We start from the raw sequence: 16,099 nt of genomic DNA on the forward strand, positions 1-16,099 counted from the left end.
TATATGGTAGCTACAATAATACAAGAGAGATAGTGAAAGACAGTATCTGCCTTAAAAACATCTTAAGTAAACCCAGTTATTCTTTTATTAATACCTCCTAATTAAGTTGCCTAAAGTATAAAAAATTATATGTACAAGTATATTCCAAGTGGCATTACTTATAATATAACTCAGATTATAAACCACTTAAAAGTTTAAGGCAGAGGTCAGCAAACATTTTCCGTAATCGGCCACAGAATAAATACTTTTGGCTTTGGCAGGCCATATAATCTCTTTAACAACTTCTCAACTCTGCTCTTTGTAACATAAAAATAACCAAAGATAATATGTAAACAAATAGCAGTGTTCTAATAAAACATTTACAAATGCAGAACCTTAGTTTACCAACCCCTGGTCTACATAAATAGTCAGTAAACATATATAGCCAATGGATGGTACATTATGTGCTCACTAGAAATTAATAATGAATATAATGAAAAACAAAATATTTAGTTAAAAAAAGCAAAACATTAAAACATATGAATGGATATGACCATTGAAGGGCCCCCACCTGTAAGATGGCAAACTCCCTGCTTCTCTTTCGGGTCTTCGGTTCCTGCCGGCACCACCTGAGGCCCAATCACCTCTCGTCCACCCCCCAATCCCAGCACCTGGCCAATAGCCACCAGTCCCATTGAAGTGACTTCAGTCAGCTTATGTCCCTCCCTATATAACCTAGTACTTTTCCCCAATAAAGTGGAATTCTCCAGTGAATTGCTGCTGTGTGTCGCTCCTTCCTTTCATTGGTGCCGAAACCCGGGAGATGGGACACCCCAACTGGGCCCTGTCTTCCCCCGACACCAGCGGCAGCTTGCCCTCATCCTCTTTTTTCCGGCGCTGGCTCCTCACACTCACCACTCCTCTTTGGCCTTTGGGTAAGTTTTCCCCCCAGAGTGGGCCACTCTTCCCCGAGCTATCACAGCGCCATTGACCATGATCATCTGGCAAGGCCCTGACACTCGGGGATGAAGAGGGAACTCTCCCCACCTCAGGCCTTCACGGCTGCGGCAGACCCTCAGGCCCCTCCTCCAACAGCCATAAACAAGGTGACTCCTTTGCAGATGAGAACGTTCCCTTTTTTCCCCCTTCCTCCTTCCATTCCATCCGCTGAAAATTCCTAGTACTAGGTTCCTCATGACTCCGGCACTCTGCCTTCTTAGAGAAGTCTGGGTGACAACCCACACTTCCTAAGAAATTCCGACTCATATATGAGTTTCCGCAGACCACCAAGGATCATCGGGGACGCCCTTCATCTCCTTGCAGTCTGCTCCCAGTCCGAGGATCTCTTTTTGTCTTCCCCTGTTTGTCTCCTTCTCTGTCCTTCAGCCATGGGAGCCTCCTCATCCCTCCCTGAAAGTTCACCTCTTGAATGCCTGCTCAAGCATCTAGCTACCCTCTCCCTGACACCTGATATAAAAACAAAACTTCTCCGTAAATACTGCTCCCAAGATTGGCCGACATACCCCCTAGACAATCAATCACAACCAATGGCCTGCAGGGGGAACTCTTGATCCTAACATCACTCGCGATCTCTTTAACTACTGCCAGTACCTGAAAAAATGGAAGGAGATTCCCTATATCGAAGCTTTTCGCCTCCTAGCCCAAAATCCCAGCCTCTGCACCACCTGTTTCCCGCCGCAAGTTCTCCTAGCCTGCAAGCCGTCTACGTCCCCTCCACACACTCCCAGTCCCTCTTCGATTACCTTTGACCCAGCCGACGAACCTCCACCATACAGGCTTCCCGCTTCGGCCTCTCCCCCTCCTACAACCCCTCGGCCCTCTTCCACCATCGCTGCTGCCTCCACCTCCTCCCCCACAGAAGCCTCCTGTCCTCTCCCTTCCCCCTCCTCTCCTACAACAGCCCCTCCCCCTTTCTCCACCACCATCTCCTCCCCCACCTCACTCCCTCCACCTTCATCCCCCTCACCTCCCCCCAGGCAGATCGAGCCTGAGCCTTTCAGCCCACCTCTAAGTCCCAGGAGCCTCCTCTGTCCTTGCCCCTATCACCTGGCTCTCCCCCACAGACTGAGCCAGAAAACTTTAGCCCCCCTTAGACTCGGTCCCACGGGCCTCCCAAAATTATCGCCCCCCTGCGGGAGGTGGCAGAACCTGAAGGCATAGTGCGCGTTCACGTCCCTTTCTCCCTAGGAGATTTAGCCCAACTTGAGAAACGCCTAGGTTCCTTTTCCACTGATCCCACGACATACATCAGGGAGTTTCAATTGACCCTCCAGTCTTACAGCCTCACACATCATGACATTTTCATGCTCCTGGCCAATACCCTCCTTCCTGAAGAGCATAGACGAGTTTGGGACTTCACCCAAACGCATGCTACTGAAACCCACAGGACTGACCCCACCTAACCCCCTGGCCCCACCGCTGTCCCCAAACAAGACCCACACTGGGATTATAACACTGCCGTGGGTCTCCGCTCTCGAGATATCTTCGCCTCCTGCTTAATAGCAGGTCTGAAAAAGGCAGCTCGTGAAATAGTCAATTTTCAAAAGTTCCAGGACATAATTCAAAAAAAGGAAGAAACTCCCTCCGAATTCCTAGATAGACTCACCCAAGTCATATTACAGTATACCAGCCTAGACCCAGAAATACCTGACGGAAGACATGTCCTTATGACATACTTCCTAGCTTAAAGCTACCCCAACATTAAAGCTAAACTCAAAAAGTTAGAACAGGGCCCCGCTACCCCACAGACTGAGATCCTAACAGTGGCCTTTAAAGTCTTCCATAACCACGAGGAGGAGAAAGAACGCCGTAAACAAAAGGCTGATCAGGCCAACTTTCAGATGTTGGCCCAGCTGATAAAACCACAACCTGAGAGCCCCTCCACAAACAAGCCACCCCCAGGAGCTTGTTTCAAGTGCGGAAGAAGGACATTGGTCAAGGGCGTGCCCTTCCCCCAGATCTCCTACCACCCCATGCCCCAGATGCCACAAAAAGGGCCACTGGGTGTCTGATTGCCCAACCACCCAAAGGGGAGGCTGGACAAACAACCCCCATCCTAAGTCCGCCGTAGTGGGACTGGCAGAAGAAGATTGACGGGGCCCGGGGGCTTCTTGCCCGACCATTTCCATCACCAAACAGGAGCCCAGGGTTAGTTTAATAGTAGACGGTCGCCCCATCTCCTTCCTCCTAGATACAGGAGCCACCTTCTCAGTCTTGCGAGAATACCGAGGCCCTACCACGCCTGCCATTACTCCTATAGTTGGGGTAGGAGGTAAACAGATTTTCCCATTAAACCCTCCCCACTTTTAAGGCACAATCCAGGACAATCCCATACCTTTTTCCCACTCCTTCCTGGTTATGCCCCAGTGTCCCATCCCTTTACTAGGACAGGACATCCTTTCTCTCCTCCATGTTTCCATAACTATATCAACTCCCACAGCCCCCAGTACTCCCTTTCTGATGGCCCTCATAGCTGACGACCCCCCTCTACCCAATGAAAGCTCCAGTTCTGCTCTCATACACCCTGTAAATCCCAAAGTTTGGGACATTACAAGCCCCTCTGTGGCCCTATGTCCCTCTGCCTCTATCAAATTACGTGACCCCTCTCAGTATATCTGTCAGGCCCAATACCCCCTAACCACTTCAGCCCTCATAGGCCTTCAACCCATCATTCAAGATCTTTTAAACAAAAATTACCTCAGACCCACTCACTCCCCATTTAATACCCCCATATTAGCTGTTAAAAAAACCAATGGATTTTTCCGCCTTGTCCAAGACCTTCGCCTTATCCACATGGCCATCGTCCCTATCCATCCCTTAGTTCCAAATCCATACACCCTTTTATCATGGATCCCTGCCTTGACCTCCCACTTCTCAGTCCTAGATCTCAAGGACGCATTTTTTTCTATCCCTCTGGACCCCTCCTCCCAAGATTTTTTCACCTTCACCTGGACGGACCCATACACAAGACATTCTGAACAACTCATTTGGACAGTTTTGCCACAAAGCTTCCGAGATAGTCCCCATATTTTTGGACAGGTCCTCAGGACCTCAAACAGTTTCATCATGATCACTCCGAGTCCACCTTATTACAATACGTGGACGATCTTCTACTCTGCAGTCCCTTGTGGGAACAGTCTCCCTACTTAACCTTCCAGCTTCCAGAGGTTACTGGGTATCCCCCATCAAAGCTCAAATCTCTTCCCCTTCTGTCACTTACCTCGGATTCCTTCTATCTCAACAAAGAAAGTCCATTACCTTAGACAGAAAATGACTCCTCTCTGACCTGCCCATTCCCAAGACCAAGACAGAAATCCTTTCCTTTCTATGCCTGGCTGGGTATTTTAGAGCGTGGATCCCTAACTTCTCCCTGTTGGCAAGACCCCTATACGACCTCAGCAAGGGCCCCCCTGAAGAACCATTATCCTCCTCACCCCGACACTCCTTCATTAAGCTCTGTCAAGTCCTTGTAGAAGCCCCAGCTCTCCATCTTCCTGATTTGTCGAAGCCCTTCTCATTATACATTCATGAGAGGTCCAGTCAAGCTCTAGGAGTCCTAGGCCAATATTATGGCCCATCCTTTGCCCCAGTAGCTTATCTCTCCAAGCAATTAGACCCCACAGTTCGGGGATGGGCCCCCTGCCTACGAGCATTAGCCACTAGACAGCTCTTGCAGAAAGAAGCTCATAAACTGACATTCAGGGCACCCCTTACCATTCTGTCCCCACATCACCTAAAAGATCTCTTAACCTACAAAAGTTTACAGACTCTCCCTCCCTCCAGACTCCTGACCTTACTGTCCTCTTTCCTCCAAAATCCCATTCACCCCCTTTGCCATCTATACCCAAATCATGACTTTTTCCTCCTTTACTGCTCTCTCGCTTTTTTTCTCGTTCCTATTGTCTTCCCCACTTCCACAGCCTCCTTTGTATGACGGTTCAAGGTCAGACAGACTTACACACAGCATCAAACAAAAATTACTGCCCTCATTGCCACATCAGACTGTCCTCTGAAAGGCTGCTCTGAGCCTTTGTACCTCCACTTTCCTCCCTCCACCGAAGTGTTCACTAGCAGCCCCCTTTTCATTCCCTACCTCTGCTTCCTCTATGACCAGAAACAAGCCTCATGTAAGCAGTGGCCAGACACCTATGGGGGATGTCCCTACTGGTCTTGTGCATTCACTACATGGGTGACTTTCGGTACCCACAGTATTACTCCTCCAACCGTTTCAGAAAATATCCCAACGGTTCATTCTCCTTATCAATCCCAGATCCCTGGGACTCTCGATGGGCTGCCAGAGTCACAGCCTCAGTCTACTACGGGTGGTCCTCGACCCCCCATGGTACCCTTCATATCTCTCGAGAGTATGTTCCCTCTCATTCCCAGATCTCTCAAGTTGCATCAGATTCAAACATTTGACGGCACCTCTTCATCTTCCTATCCCCACCCCTCTTCTAATTTCTCCTACTCTTGGTTACAGCTCATTCAAGACACCACCATCTTCCTCAACCACACCCTCAACACCGCCAATTGTTTCTTGTTCGCATCACTACAGCACCCACTGCTGGCTGCCATGCCCCTTAACATTTCCAACTACTCCTTCCATGCAGAAGGACAACCCCTCTGCCCCCTGGCAGACATACCCCTATGGAAACCAGAATACACAGATAATCTCACCATCCACCACTGTGTAGGCCCAACTCCAATCCCCTCCAGCGCACTTCACTGACTCTCTATCTACACCCCCACCTTTGACTGTAAAACTTTTACACAACCAGGACTCTTCTTTTGGTGTAATGACCGTCTTTTCAACTCACTGCCTCCCAACTCTAATATACCCTGCATTCTTGTCACCCTAATTCCACAGCTTACATTTTACAGCATGGCAGAATTTCTTGAGCTCCAACCTCCCTTGCCCTCACGCACAAAAAGGGCTGCTTTCCTTCCCATCATGGTCGGTATCTCTTTGACCACCTCAGCCATTGGGGCAGGGTTTTCGGGAGGAGCCTTGGGTCACTCTCTATGGGCAATTAGAGATCTCAATGCCAAACTTGAGAGAGCCCTGACATCCACTGCCGATTCCCTAGCCTCTCTCCAAAGACATGTCACTTCGCTAGCTAAAGTCACCCTTCAAAACCGGCGGGCCTTAGATCTGCTTACAGCCAAGAAGGGCGGCACCTGTGTCTTCCTTCGGGAAGAGTGTTGCTATTACATCAAGGAATCCAGCATTGTAGAAACTGACATCACCAAACTTACCAGCCTTGACTCCAGCCTCCACTCTGCTTCCAATTCCAACCCATTCTCTTCAATACTAACAAACCCCCCTCCTCACCTGGCTCTGGCCCATTGCAGGTCCCATAATAATCATTCTTCTCACCTGTCTCTTCTTACCCTGTATAACAAAGTTCATCAAATCCCAAGTTGGAAAAATCTCTAATCAAACTTTCAACCAGCTTTTACTCAGGAACTATCAGCTTCTGGCCACAGAAGATCCCTCACCCTCATGTAACCTCCTCACCACATGCTGAGATAGACCCCTCTCTCCACTGGAAACTGTTCCTGGAAACAATGGCCGCAGACGCCTGGCTCCTGACACCCATATCCTCTTGGCATCATTGGAATCAACAGGTCCTCAACCTATGGTTACAGGGAACCTTCATTAATTTCCGATCTGAAGAAGTCCACACCTACTTGTCCTTACTGTGGGGAATCCTATCAACCCTTTCCTCCCAATCCTCAAGCCCTCACTCCCTTCTCTGCCCCCATTCAGCAGGAAGCAGTCAGAGAGAAAGCAACATCCACAACCCCATAAAGGAGAAAGGGGGGAATGAAGGGCCCCCACCGGTAAGATGGTGAACTCCCTGCTTCTCTTCCAGGTCTTTGGTTCCTGCCGGTGCCACCCGAGGCCCAGTCACCTCTCGGCCCCTCCCCCCCAATCCCAGCACCTAGCCAATAGTCACCAGTCCCATTGAAGTGACACCTCAGTCAGCTTATGTCCCTCCCTATATAACCTAGTACTTATCCCCAATAAAGTGGAATTCTCCGGTGAATTGCTGCTGTGTGTCATTCCTTCCTTTCAACCATGGCTGTAAGTAACACACCAAGCATGTAATAAAAAGATGAAAAAATTAATTACTAACTGTGATTATAATAGGATGAAAGAACTATAAGTAGATGACTGTATTTTTTAATATTTCAGTTTTTCTTTATAATGTTTGTAATAAAAATGTTTTTTAAAAGTGAAAAAAAAATACTTAGAAATCCTTTACACACAGAGCATGTAGGAAATCTACTTTTTTGAGAATATGTTTCTCTTTGTAATTTTTTAACTCACAGTCAGCCTTAACATATACATTTGAGGCTGACTGTCATGATATCCTGGGCTTCCAGGGTTATTATATTTGGGTCTAAATGACATACATCTCTTTTTTTGTCTTATGTGTTTTCCTTTGCATTTATTTTTCTGTATCTTTTTCTCTCCTACTTTAGTTACTTCCCACCTCCTTTTTTCTTACCCCATTTTCTTCCTACCTTCCTTTTTATTTAGAATAACTTTTTGGTTCTGAAAATGTCCATCTCCTTTCATAGTACTGATTACAGTGAACTAAAATTTGAATAAGCAAGAGACCTTAGATATACCACTCACACCATTCAGCCTCATTTCCCCATGCTAAAATGAGAAAGAAGAGTAGAATATTCCTGAAGTTCCTTCTAGTTAATATATTCTAAAAGTTTAAGAAAATATTCCCTTGTTGAAGGGCTGATGCTTGAATAATGGAACTGGGAATTGAAAGTGGTGATGTTTGATAAATTCTATTAAGTAAATACATACATAAAAAATCCATGGACCTCTTTTAAAGAAAAATAATGAATAAAGAACTTGGACTATGGTGAGTCCACACATATGAGAGGAAAAAAAAAGACCTTAGCTAGTGAGTTTATCAATGTATCAATGTCCAGTTCTTTTGATGCTTCTATCTTGGCTTTCAAATTAATGCACATGTAATGAAACACTCATTAAAATTATACTTTTCGGTTGCTCAAAGAAAGGGACTTATTATATCAATAGTACTTAACTATATTATTTATTTTTATCAAATATACTACTATACTGACTATCTTCTATGGTCCAGCATTGTCCTGATTGCTTCACATTTTCTCACAAGGTAATCTAGCAATCAGAGAATATCCAGTACCAGAAGACATGAACAGACTAAAAAAATTATAATTATTTTTACTTATAATTACACACTATGCAATTCATGCAATAAAGAAATATTTCAACCTGTTTTTGTGCACAAGTAAAAATAGAAATTCAAAATATGGAAATTAAAACTCTAGTTTATTCTGGAGTAAGTTATTTCTTTCTGTAACATTACATTTCATGAGTTTTTAACTTGTGATCTTGGCATTGATTTATATTCCTGTTAAGCATAGGTATAAACTATAAGGTGGTTCTTCTGTGCCTGGAGCAATATGACAATCATATGGCCAAATAAGCTGAACAAACAAGAAATTAAAGTCATGAGTGAATCTGTGAAAAAGCAATTTTAGAAGAGATTTGAATATAATTTAGTGAGTTATACATGATTACAAGTATAATAAGGGCCCTAATGCATAAAGAATTGTTTTAAAAATTAAAATAAAACCCTTCTTATGCATTCTATGTAATACATGCCATTACAATTGGAAAAAAAAAAGTCTTTTCAAGGTCACAGCTAGCCTGTAATAAACAATTGCTAAGAAGTTTGTTGAGGTATTTACCATTGTTCTGATTTCCAAGCAAGAAAAACTTCATTAAACTAAAGGCAATTAATTTTAAAACTACTCCGATTGTATCTAATGAGCCTACAGGATTCATTAGCAGTGAAGGTCACTGAACTAACTAGATTCCTGAATTTATCTTTATCTCAAGTTGTATGACTGACTGAGTTGAACATTGGGAGATCTATCACACAGCAATCAATCAGAATACCACCTAGCAATACGGTTACAGCAAGGCACTCTAATAAGAGTGTCAGAGTGGATTCTGTGGACCCTGGGCATTGTGTTAAGTTCCGATTTCTTTTTCAAATTACTTAACTCTAATTTTGTGAAAAACGTTTCTTAAATATTGAAGTGTCCCTTGCTTCTTCAAAGAAATAAATGTTTTCTCTCTTAGCTAACATACTTATATGCTCTAACCTGTTTATATACCTACCTCAATTTCTAATTTGTGGGCTTTGATCTTAGTTTGTATTCCATCTTATTTTTATTGTAACCATTGGCATCAGTCACCAATGCCATAACCCAGAAAAAGTAATTTAATAAGCCACTCAAATATTGATCCTGCTTATTTATGATTTCAATCTAGAGCAAAAAGTGCTGCTCCCAATAGTCTCACTTCATGTGCTAATATGTTTTCCCACAAAATATTTTATTATACAAATAGTAAAATGGAAAAAATGCAGAAAATTTGAGTGAGGTAAATTATCCACAACTTTTAATTCAATCAAATATTAATTTAAAAATCACTGTATTTATTTTCTAATATTTTATCATTCTTAACATTAGCATTCAGAGATGTTTATAATCATTATAGCAATAGCTAGGATGGCAATGAAAAGTATTCTCTAATTATATTTTAATAGTCAGTTTTTGCTCCCTTATTAATGTTTATTTACTTGTTTCCCCATTCATTTTTTGAATGATTATTTGTTAAATAACTATAGGACAGTAAATATTGTATAGGGTGGTGAGAATAACAAATAAATATAAAACGATATCTTCCTTAAAGAAATTTAGGCTGGCAAACAGAATAAGGTAAACAAACATTCCAATTACAATAAAGTGTCATTACAACTGCTATAAAAAGTATTCCAGGGCACAATGAAACCACTAACAAACAGTCAATGTAACTAATTCTTATACAAATGTGATTTTAAAAATATACACTTCTGTCTAGTAGTTTTCTGAAGGACCTTTCTTCTACTCTGACCTACTAGTCCTTACCCTAAGTTGCAAGTCTATAAATTGACTGTGTGTGTGTGTGTATGTGTGTGTATGCTCAATATTATCTGTCCACATTTTGCAACAACAGTTGTAAGTTATAAGACAAGACATAGAGAAACTAAATTCTATTGAATATTGACGATCTACTATGGGTCTCTAAATTAAAGTTTCAGTTTTATTGACAGAAAGGAGGTGATATGTACAATAGTGTAAAGAAAAAAATAATTAGAATGTATGATTTACTGGGTGTTAGACTTGAAGAAGAAGGTTTCTAGCTTAGATAATTAGGTTTCATCACTTGAAATAAGGGAAGCATATTTGAGGAGGACTGGTTTGAGGAAGAAACCAGTAAAATTTAGGGAATGTTAATTATTACATGCCTGAATGATTCCTAACAGAAGATCCCAAGTAATTCAACAGGTATTGGAAATGAAGCTTATATAAAGATCAGCATTTCCATCTTTAATCAGAGGAAGAGAAACAATTAATTTTGTGAATTTCAAATAATAAATTTTAATTACATTTTTTTTGTTTCAGTGAATATCTGAGATCTCCACTCAAGGGTAAAAGAAAAAAATTTATTATTAACACTTATAAAACTCAGTAAATATAAAAGAAATGTAAATAATCAAAAATAAAAATTCTCAAAATTTTCTTTTCAATGTATAGCATTTATCATTATTATTAAAGCTGTGAATTAGACTAAGATTTATGAGCACACTATGTTAAAATATGATACGTAAAAGAGAATACTTAATGCACAACAATCAGAAAGAAAAGCAAAGATCAAGGAAGATCAGTTTCAGAGAGGCCAAAGAGAAAGTGACTTTAAGAGTTAAGTGGTCAATGGTTTCAAATGCTTTATATTGGTTTAATAAGAGTGGAACTAACAATTAAATGCATATTTTATATCAAGGAGACCACAGTTTTATTTAAATGTTGCAAGTGGAAACCAGAGTCCCAAATGTTTAGGATATATTGGAAGTGAGAATTTGAACACAGAGATAGTAATTTATACTCTTAAGAAACAGGCTGAACGGGAAAGGTGATTAGGAAGTAGCTAGAAAAGCTCACGATGAAGTGATATGTTGTACTTTTGGGATTTGTTTTTAGTTTTAGGTAAATTCAAAGCATCAGCAGGCTCTTCAGCTGGTAACAAAAAATCCAGTGAAGAGGGAGGAATTTAACGTATAGGTAAGAGAGGAAAAAATGATTGAGCAAAATCATGGAGTAAATGGAAATAATTTGAGGGAAAGAACAGATCCTTAAAAGATTAGAGAGAAAAAGTTAACAGATTTGTAGCTATAGAGGCAAAATTTTAAATATTTTTGTCTTGCCTGAGGGTTGCCCACACCTGGGCAAGTTCAGTCTGGATTCAGTGAGACTGAAAAGTGGCAACAGAACATTGAGGGTAAAAGGGCTTCATACTAAGCCTTATTCTCCTGATGTTAGGTTGAGTGTTAAAATCATGTCTGCACCTGACAGTCTACAAGTAGCAAGCCTGTCTGTGTCTCTGCCTTTAGCACAGTCTCTGCTCTCCTGTACTCTTAGCACTGGGTAGAACTCTTTTTGTAGAAACACAGGAAATAATGGTTTATCACCAGTGGTTATACAAGCATGTGCCTGTGCTATAGGCTAAGTATTACATCATTGCATGTACACAATGGGCGAGTAGATTAGGATCAGGTGAGGATCTTGGCCATGGAACTTTCATTTTTCCTACACTGAACCAATCCAGGATTCTTGCCTCACAATCTACACACCCTCAGACTTCCATGATGGTCTCTGTGCAAGACAGCTGAAACATTGTAACCAGATTACACAACATCAATGAAGGCCATAATAACATACAGATAACAACAAAAGTTATGATAATTCTCAAGCCTGAAAAGATTGATTGCCACCTAGTGGTCATTTCAACTGTATTCAAACTATTTCTACTCAGATAGTCCATGACCTGTACTTCCCAAGGGAAGCCAGTAGCAGAACCATTAGGGAGCTCTGTGCACACCCAACAAGCAGCAGATTTTTCTGGGGTGTGTGCTCAACCCACAAAGACTTTATAGAGATTAAATTTAACAGCAATAAGACATATGCTTTAATGATATCAACATAGGTAAATCCTATCCGTGCATGCAAGAGAGTGGTCTTGTTAGGACCATAGCAGGAAGGGGGTCTCATCAAGGTCTGATATATTATAACTTTACTCCTCTCCCTGTAGAGGTTACTGAGGGGTCATATATAGTATTATTGGAGATATGTACACTGACCATAAAAATAAAACAAAACTCCCCAGTAAGATGTTCTTACCTTCTGGCCATTTCAGGTTCACTACCATGATCTGTGAGGCCACTCTGCTGTTACTCCAGGAATACACAGGAAGCCAGCCTCCAGGCCCTGTGCCCAAGATGCCAAGAGGGCCAGCCATCATTGGTCTATGGGTTGAGAAGTCCAAGGCCATGTCCAGTGAACAGAGTCTCCAGAGTTACTGTAGTCAGTGCTGGCAGCAAGATATTACCTGGTGGCCAAACCTCACTTCAACAATTCCTCCTTGGTTTGTACTGGGCCAATTCATCTGCTTCATTATTTCTTTGAGATGCCAGCAGCAAATGGCCTCTGTTCCTTTCCAGAGCTGTGACCAAAATCCAATACTTTGGCAAGTTCATTCAAGCCACTGCCAAAGGCCCCAGCCATAACCATCTTCAGCTCACAGGGCTATGAAGGGTCCATCTCACTCGAGGACTGTATGGTCTTGACTGCCCAGTTTGCAGTGGCAAAGGCAAATGCACATTTCAGCCTGGCCCCATTTGATGTCTTTTCATACCAAATGGCATAAGGGCTTCAGGATTTGTTCCAAGTGTGGGATAAATACTCTTCAGTTGTCTAAAAGACCCCAAAATCCTTGTAATAGTGTTACAATTGTCTATAAGAGAATCAGAAGTAAGCATAACCTCATTCATGGTATTAGACACTATATTCCCAATGGGATTCTGTCTGGTTTCACTCTAATAGTCTTACCCCCATATCCATCTATAAAAGTGGAGGTACCACCACTCAGGGTTGCCATAAATCAGTGAACTTTTAGACCCTGTGTCCACCAAAGACAGGACATGTTGCACATCCAGTGGGAACCAATTAACTGATATTTCAACATGTGGTCTCTGGTTGCTACCCGGTTCCCAAGGCAGTTGCCTTAATCTTCCCCTCAGTCACACATATCATCCTATTATCTTCCTCTGAGGGTCCAAGCAGGGTTGGCTCACTGTCCAGCAGAAAGTCCTGCAGGCACATGATCTGGACTTGTGGCATTGTCTCTGGCTTCCATGTCTTGGCTAAAACTGGGGCTTCAGATTCAATTGTTACCATAGGTCCAATAAGATTTTATTTGACTTCCCAACCAATTTTGCTTTTTCTGCTCCTGACTTTATCAAATCAACCCACATCTGGGTTCCTTGACATCTTCATGGGGTTCCTTTAACACTTTGTCTCAGTAAGTGGACTGCACTCCCTTCCATGCCTGCATCACTTTAGCCCCCACGCCCCAAATCGGCCGCAGTGTGGGTAGTCTTATTTATGGGTTGCCCTAAGTGAGGGGCAAGAATGGCCACTAGGGGCTCAAAGAGAAATGGAGGAGCCATTTGTACCACCATATTCCTCATCCCCAAGATAAATAGCTCTTTATCCAGGTCATAATTTCCTGGGTTATAAGCATTTTTCATACCCAACTACCAGAGAACCTATTGGAGCTCAGCATACATATGTCATCTGATTGGTCCACACAGTGTGAAGTGTGCCCATCAGCCAATCAAGGAAAAAGTGGTTCCCTGGGCAGAATGAGTTGTCAAGGAAGCCAGCTTTCCCATTTCTGACCTGGACAGAATAATCCCATCCACCCCTGCCTCCCAAAGGCACAAAAGCTAGGCTAACATGGTCTCTGAGTGTTTTTGCCAAAACTGTGGGCCCAAATCCACCAACTCTGTCTGTGCGTAGGGGAAGAATATGAAGTGCTCTATGACATGGGGAGGGGGCTGTACCTCTCCTGGAGGAACCCATGGTTGCTGAATTTTTATTTTCTTAACTACAAGCAAGTGGGATTTCAATAAAGGAGGGTTTGGTGCCTGTGGCACCACTCCTACACCCTTGTCCTTGTCTGATATATCTCCCACCATTTCCAGAGCTGATGGCACCACTCCATGCTTTACCTGCCCCACAGCACCTTGCAGCCTCTGTTCTCATGCTGCTGCTTCTCCTGCTGCTACTCCATCCTTCACTCCCTCCATGGCACTTTACAGTGATGCCATCTCAGTCATCAACACATTTTTACCTCCTCTACAGCACCTCACAGTTGTGTTCTTGTGCTTACTTTTCTCATGCTTCTCACAGGAGTACATCATTCTTCTTTATAGCCTTTCTTAACACTGTGAGAAATAGCCAACCCACAGTTCCCACTGCCTCACAGTCACTCTATTCCTTTAAGGAATTCCCTATTTTGCAGAAGGCCTCCTCTACTGCTTCAGGTGTCACCTCCACCTTCCCACAGTCCTGGGGAGGGCCCACTCCTCTAGGAGGCAAGCCACCTCAACTACATGCCCACTGGGGAAATCCAGGTGTCTCCCCAACCATGAGGGCAGCTTTGTCCATTTTTCAGTCTGTAGCGAATCCTGCTGACTATGCCAAAGGTCTTGCCTGAGGGTTTCAGCCCTAGGCAAGTTCACTTTAGATTTTGTAAGACCAAAAAATGTCAATGTCAATAGAACATTGGGGGAAAATGGACTCATACAAAGATTTATTTTCGCAGTGCTAGGTAAAGTGTTAGAATCATATCTGCACCTGGCAGTCTGTAAGTAGCAAGCTCATCTTCAATTCTGCCGCTGTCTCAGCTTCTGCTCTGCTCCAGCCTCCGATCTCCTGTACTCTTAGCACTGGGTGGAGCTGTTTTTATAGCAACATAGGCAATAATGGGTATGAAAGCCCGTGCCTGTGAAGTAGGCTAAGTTTTACATCATGACATCTACACAATGGGTCAGTAGATTAGAATCACATGAGGATCCTGGCCATGGAACTTCCATTTTCCCTACAATTATCTATTTAGGGAATTACCTTTAAAGTCATTTTTATTTTTTATTTTTTGTATTTTATATTTTCTCATTGGACATAGGGTAAAATTAGGATCATCTAGATTCAGATTCCACTTACTACTTACTAGCTGAGTGACCCTAGAATAAATAACACCTATGAAAATTTTCTTTTGTTTGAAAGATTGAGGTAATCATTTATATTTTAAATAGTTCCTGTGATAATTAAATAACACAGCGTTTGCAAATATTCTTAATAGTGTGTGGCAAAATGAAAGGTAGTTAGCAAATGTTCATTCTTCTACTAATAAGACACACATTTGAACAATATGTTTAATTTTTCAGAATCGACCTTAAATTGCTAAAGAAAATACTTGCAAGGACTTCCACTATGATGTGCACTTTTACTAACATAAAATGTATTCAAATTTGAAAAACAAATCCTTTCTCTCTTTTAGAAACTTTCCTAGATGAATATAATGGAACAAGAAGTTACATAAAATAATAAACGTGTTTTTAATTACTTGTTTATTTTTCTATATTTCATGCCAATGATGGATGGTGTAACACATGAATGTTCTGTAAACTATATCCAAATTAATATTAAAATAAATTTTGCTGCATTAATCTTTCTCTAAAATAGGTAGTACAGTTTCCTAGCTCCCCCACCTTCCCTTATATTTTAGTCTTATGTAAAGCAAGACTGATTTGAGGGAAAAAAAAAACCACAGCTGTGTCTTCCTGGCAGGATTTTCACATGATGGCAGCAAAAATAAAACTTCAATTTTCTAAATATTCCTTGTTTAAACTGCATACATCTATAGTTCCCTTGTGAGTTTTAGCAATAATGTCTATACATGCTGTTCCTTCCTTACAACTTCTGGAAATAAATTCTACATGAAACAAGATGTTTTGCCTTCCCACCTGGCAGAGACTTCAAAAACAAGGATAGAAAAAAAGATTCAATTATGAAAAAGAAATACTTAAACATAATGAGATCAGTAAGGGCTGAATGTTTGATCAAATTTCCTTAT

Source organism: Manis javanica, chromosome 4, assembly GCF_040802235.1.
Source record: "Manis javanica isolate MJ-LG chromosome 4, MJ_LKY, whole genome shotgun sequence".
In the NCBI taxonomy this organism is placed as follows: domain Eukaryota; kingdom Metazoa; phylum Chordata; class Mammalia; order Pholidota; family Manidae; genus Manis; species Manis javanica.